This window comes from Chlamydotis macqueenii, chromosome 11 (genome assembly GCF_036417535.1).
Source record: "Chlamydotis macqueenii isolate bChlMac1 chromosome 11, bChlMac1.mat, whole genome shotgun sequence".
Classification (NCBI taxonomy): domain Eukaryota; kingdom Metazoa; phylum Chordata; class Aves; order Otidiformes; family Otididae; genus Chlamydotis; species Chlamydotis macqueenii.
Window position 1 is genome coordinate 365,386 of NC_141566.1, and position 6,000 is coordinate 371,385.

The following is a 6,000-nucleotide window of genomic DNA, read 5'->3' on the forward strand; positions in this document are numbered from 1 at the left end:
AATCGGAGCTCACTCTCTGCTGTGCCTTAATATGCATAATTGCCACTTTCTCAGGGAGCTGGACAGCTTCTAGTAGCTTCAAAATTTCTTCTGCATGTTTGATATTTTTTCCCTGGGAGTTCAATAGTCCTCTTTCTTTCCAGATTGCTCCATGTGCGTGCACAACTCCGAAGGCATATTTTGAGTCCGTGTAAATGTTCACAGTTTTGCCCTGGGCCAACTCCAGGGCTCGGGTTAGGGCAATTATTTCTGCCTTCTGTGCGGAGGTGTTCATGGGCAAAGGCCCTGACTCTATTACCTGCTGGCTGGTAGTGATGGCATATCCCGCGTGTCGATTGCCATTTAAGACATAACTGCTCCCGTCTGTGAACCAGTTTTCCCCATTTTCCATGGGGCTATCCTTCAGGTCTGGGCGGCTTGCATATGTTGCTTCGATGGTTTCCAAACAGTCATGGTGCACTGGTTCTCCTGTGTTCCCACCGAGAAAAGAAGCTGGGTTGACAATGTTAGTGACCACGATTTCCACATCGTCCTGTTCTACTAATACAGCTTGATATCTCAGGAACCTTTGTGGAGAGAGCCAGTGCCCACCCTTTGCTTCCAGTACTGCTGATACTGTATGAGACACCAAAACAGTCATTTTCTGGCCCAGGGTAAACTTTCGGGCTTCCTGTATGTTCAGTATCACAGCTGCAACCGCCCGTAGGCATCCAGGCCAACCCTTTGCAGTGGCGTCTCACTGCTTAGAGAGATAGGCAACTGCCCGTCGATATGGACCCAGATCTTGTGCTAATATTCCCAGGGCAATACCCTGTTTCTCATGGGAGAAAAGAAGAAACGGCTTACTCACATCTGGGAGTCCTAAGGCCGGGGCCGACATCAACGCCTTTTTCAGTAGCTCAAAGGCTCGTTCGGTCTCTTTGTTCCACTCAAGGTGCTTCTGCTCAGTAGCTGTCAGAGCATACAGTGGTTTAACAAGCAGTCCATAATTATAGATCCACAATCGGCACCACCCGGTCATTCCCAGAAAAGTCCGTAACTCCTTTACTGTCTGAGGTCTCTGAGTCTGGCATATTGCCTCTTTGCGGGCCTGTCCCAAAGTTCTCTGCCCCACACTAATTTCATAGCCCAAATAATTCACTTTACGTTGCATTACCTGGGCTTTCTTCCTGGAGACACGGTATCCCTGGAGTCCCAAGAAATTCAACAGACTCACCGTCCATGCCATACAGTCTTCCTCTGTTTTCGTGGCAATCAGGATATCATCTACATACTGCAACAATTTTCCTTCCCCAGATGGGGTTTCCCAGGATTCTAAGTCTTTTGCAAGCTGATTCCCAAAAATGGTAGGACTATTTTTAAATCCTTGTGGCAACACCGTCCAAGTGAGCTGGGTCTTCCGACCACTTTTAGGGTTTTCCCATTCGAACGCAAACAATTTTTGACTGGCTTCATGGAGAGGGAGGCAAAAGAAAGCATCCTTCAAATCTAAAACAGTAAACCAAATTAGTTCAGGTGTCAACACAGTCAGCAGGGTATATGGATTGGCCACTACTGGGTAGAGGTCCTCAGTTATCTTATTCACCGCCCGTAAGTCTTGGACCACCCTATATGACCCATCGGGTTTCCGAACAGGTAATATAGGGGTATTGAATTCTGACACTCACTCCTTTAATAGTCCTAACTGTAGAAATTTTTCTATCACCGGCTGGATTCCTTCTCTGTCTTCCTTCTTTAGGGGATATTGTTTAATTCTTACCGGTCGTCGGCCTTCCTTAACCTTAACTTCAACAGGTGGAGCACTTTTCGCCCTTCCAGGTACATCAGTAGCCCATACCCCCGGGTACACTTGGTTTAGGATTGCCTCATTAATTTTTCCTTCTGAGGGGAGACTGGTTAAGGTGAGACTCAATATCTGAATATATTGCTGATCTTTTACCTCCAGAGTAATTTCTCCTTTTTCAAATATAATTTTTGCTCCCAATTGTTCCAATAGATCTCTCCCCAAAAGTGCTTTCGGGGAGTTGGGCATATATAAAAATTTGTGGATACCCCATTGTTTTCCCAATTTGTATTTTAGAGGCTTACAAAAATATGCCTTTTCACTTTGGCCAGTCGCTCCTTTTACCATGACATAATCATTTCCCAGGGGCATCAAAGCTTGATTCAGAACCGAATATGTTGCCCCTGTATCTACTAAGAATTCTACTTGTTGTTGTTTTTCCCCTAGCTTAATTATAACCAGTGGATCCGCTAGGGTAGACTCCCCAGGTTCCCGTCAGTCTTCTATCACATGAGCTATCCTCACATTCGCCGGGATCCTCCGGCCTTCTTTCTTGTTCCTTGGGCATTCCTTTTTCCAGTGGCCAAAGCCCTTGCACATTGCACACTGATCCTTTTCCAACCCCAACCGAGGCTGATTTCGCCTACCTCTCCACTCCCCATCTCCCCGAACGACAGCCACCAACCTTCTTTGTCCCTGCCGATACCCTTCTTCTCTATTACTGAACACTCTCCAAGCCTCATCCAGCAAGATCTCTAAATTCCTGCTTTCCGCAGGACGCAACTTTTGAAGCTTTCGTCTTATGTCCCCCGTAGACTGACCCAGGAACAGAGCAGAGAAACTAGTTGCTGTATCCCTACCTCAGACCCCGGGTCCAGCGGCGTGCTACGACGCATCACATCCCTCAGTCGATCCAGGAATTCAGATGGAGACTCGGAAGGACCTTGTTTAATTGCATATAAGGCTGACCAATTTATAGTCTTAGGGATTGCCCGTTCCATCCCCTTCGAAATCCACTCCTGATATTCCTGCAATCTTTCCATATGTACTGACCTGTTTACCTCCCATTTCGGGTCCTGGAGGGGGAAGTGTTCCTTAACATCTCCCCCGGTAACTTTATAATAATCCTCGGCTAGATTTCCTGCCGTTTTTAAAATCAACTGCTTCTCCGTTTCAGTCATGTATTCTAATAGCAGCTGTATGTCTTTCCAGTCCGGATTATGTTGTTTTACAATGAACTGGAAATGTTTAGCCACACTTACCGGATCGCTTCTGTAATCTTTAGCAATTTTTCTCCACTCTCCCAAGTCAGCGGTGGAGAAGGGTACTTTAATTAACATTGTTCCGCCATCCGGCCCCACCGCCTCCCGGAGGGGTGCCTGTAAGATTGTCGGAGCAGATTTCTGTCTAGTACGGGAAGATACAGGGCTATCAGGGGGATTCGATGTCCCTTCCGAGTCTGCGTCCTGGTCCTGTGATCGGGGGGGGAGGTTTAAACAAATCACTTAAATCTTGTTCTGGAACCTGGCGTACTTTATCTGCTTTCGTACACCTCTGCCCAATGCTGCATGATGAACAGCACCTTTTTAACCTGCCCCCACCCGCCTTGTTCTCCCGTTCGAGTGCGAGTACCATAGGGTCCTGCGGGGATATCATCCCACAGTCCCTTTGCCACTCTGGGTGATTTCGTAGGGTAAAAAACATATCTGCATACGACACCTCGTCCCATTTCCCTTCTCTTCTAAGAAACAACATAAGCTGCAACAAAGTATTGTAATCCAACGTTCCATTGAACGGCCACTTGACTTCACCCTCTAACTTATACAATGGCCACCACTGATTGCAATATTTAATAAGAGTCTTTTTACTTTCCGTACCTCCACCCCCGGCAATATCTTTCCAGTGGGCGAGTATGCAGCCCAGGGGGCTTTTCCTTAATATTCCCCCTTGAGTGTTGCCCATTTTATATTTCCTCTGTGAGAGGGTCTCAAGGAATGATTCAAATTTAGACTAACTATTTCACTCCTCCACACCACACTTACAATCAATCACTCAACCACACTCTCTTAACCATACAGCACAGGGATCCCTCATTCATACCAGCCTTTTAAAGCAGCTGCAAAACGGTTGCAAGAACAAACTCACCTACTGATGTTAAACTATCTCCAAATCCGGGTTAAAGAGGCCCGCTTACCCTTCTCCTGCTTCTCATGTACCGATCATCAGCAGGTCCATCCTGGCTCCCAGCAATGGGATGCAGCGGTTACCTCGGACTCGCTCGATCTACCCCCAAGATCGCTAGCGGCCGCTCTATCGGTCAGCGAGTCCCCTTTGATGCTCCAAACTAACCTGGGTACCCAACCAACGGGGACTATGCTGCACGCCAGACGTCTCTGCGCGATTTACCAGCTGCCCCAGCCACGCGTACGACTTACAGGCCCCTACCATTAAACATACCGTTTGGTCCGCGGCTTCAGGAGGTCGTTGTCTGCTCCTGCGGTGAGCGGCTGGCAGCGGAGGCTCCTCCGAGGAAAGTGCTCGGGGCGCGCCTAGGGGCGTCCGCTCCGCAGTCGATCCCGCAGCCAAGCAGAGATCCTCCTGGCTGGCTCGCCAAACTGACGTGCGGAAAACGGACTCCACAATCTGTAAGATTGTAAAGTAGGTATGTTTATTCAGCGCTGGGCAGCACAGGGGGGTAGTCCCACCAAAACCGTGCGCGCCTTACGTGGCAACTCACGTTGAGGGTGGGGGGCACTGGGCAAGTTGGGGAACACAGGCAGCGCCCCCAGGATCCCAAGACAGAGGGGTCATGGGGAGGCAGCGCCAAAAAGGGGGGCGTCGAACAGGGACACAAAACAAGAGTGCAGGGCACGCAACGGGCAAAACACAGGGGAAAAAAAACTCACAAGGGAGGAAAACCTCACACGGTGGGGGGGTGTTTTAGTGAAAAGCATTTGCAAGTGATACAGGGAATTAACGGTCTGCTAAATATTGCTTGATTTAGAAGACTGACTGTCTGCATACTGCTTGATTTAGGAGACTAACTGTCTGCTAGACAATGCCTAACAATCCTCTTTGCCTTGAAACTCACTTAAGCTTATCAGGGACTGGTACTTGTCAAGAAACTGGTATTCAGTCAAGGACTAATATGTCAAGCAAAGGACATGATAACAGGAGTCGTTCAGAAACTGCTGAAATCCCCAAGTGAAAGGAGAGCATGGGTGAATGACTGAAGTTCATCTAGAGGAAGATCAGACCCCTGAAGAAGTAAACGACCACCAGAGACAGATCTGAAATGCTAACGCAAGTGGTTTTTTAATAACCCCGCCTCGCTTATGCACATGTATGTCTGTATTGTGCAATCCTAGGAATGTGTGTACCTGCACCGGATACATTTTTGGTAAAATGTGCTGTCAGTGTGCGTGCTTTTGGAGAAGCAATCCCCCACGCACCCGGTGCCAAATAAACATGCCTGCTTTATAACTCTCTCCGAGTTGTAGAGTTTGATCCACGCGTCAGGAGGGCTGAGAAACACAGAGCGGGACAGTGGGGACGGATACGAGGGAGAGACGGACACGCAAGGACAAGGGGTACGTGCGGGAAGAAAGGTGCGTAAGGATGACCTATAGCAGGGAGTCCACGCAGGACAATCCACAGCACGTAACTCACCCGGCATAACCTGCACGAGATGACCCACACCGGACAATGGACCCACACTGCGTAATCCCCAGCGAGAACCCCTCCGTCTCCCACTGGGTCACACCAACTATCCCCAAATTGAGTGGCTTTTTTTTTTTTCCTTGTCCAGAATATTTTTTTTCCCATGGCCAGACTATGCTCCAGACCACACCTCATTTGATTTTTCCTGTGCCTGAATATTTAGTTAAAAGACTACGGAAGGAAAATCACCACATTCTTAACATTCACTCTAAAATCCATGCGGCAAGTCCCTTAGGAAAAATGCAGTCACGCATCGCAGACGTACCTTGTACTTGCAGACCGCTGCGGCTCCTTTCCATCCATCTCGTACTTTCACGGCCAAGGAAAGGGCGACCACGGTGAAACGCTGGCAGCAGACATTCAGCAGAGAGAGGGAAAAACCCCTTAGTTTGAAGCTAGGCAGGAATCTTCCTTTTGGGGCGAGGTTTCTCAGGACTAAAACCACGTGAAGGACAGAGTATCTTGCAGCACCTTTGGTACAGCTGCTGATACCGGCC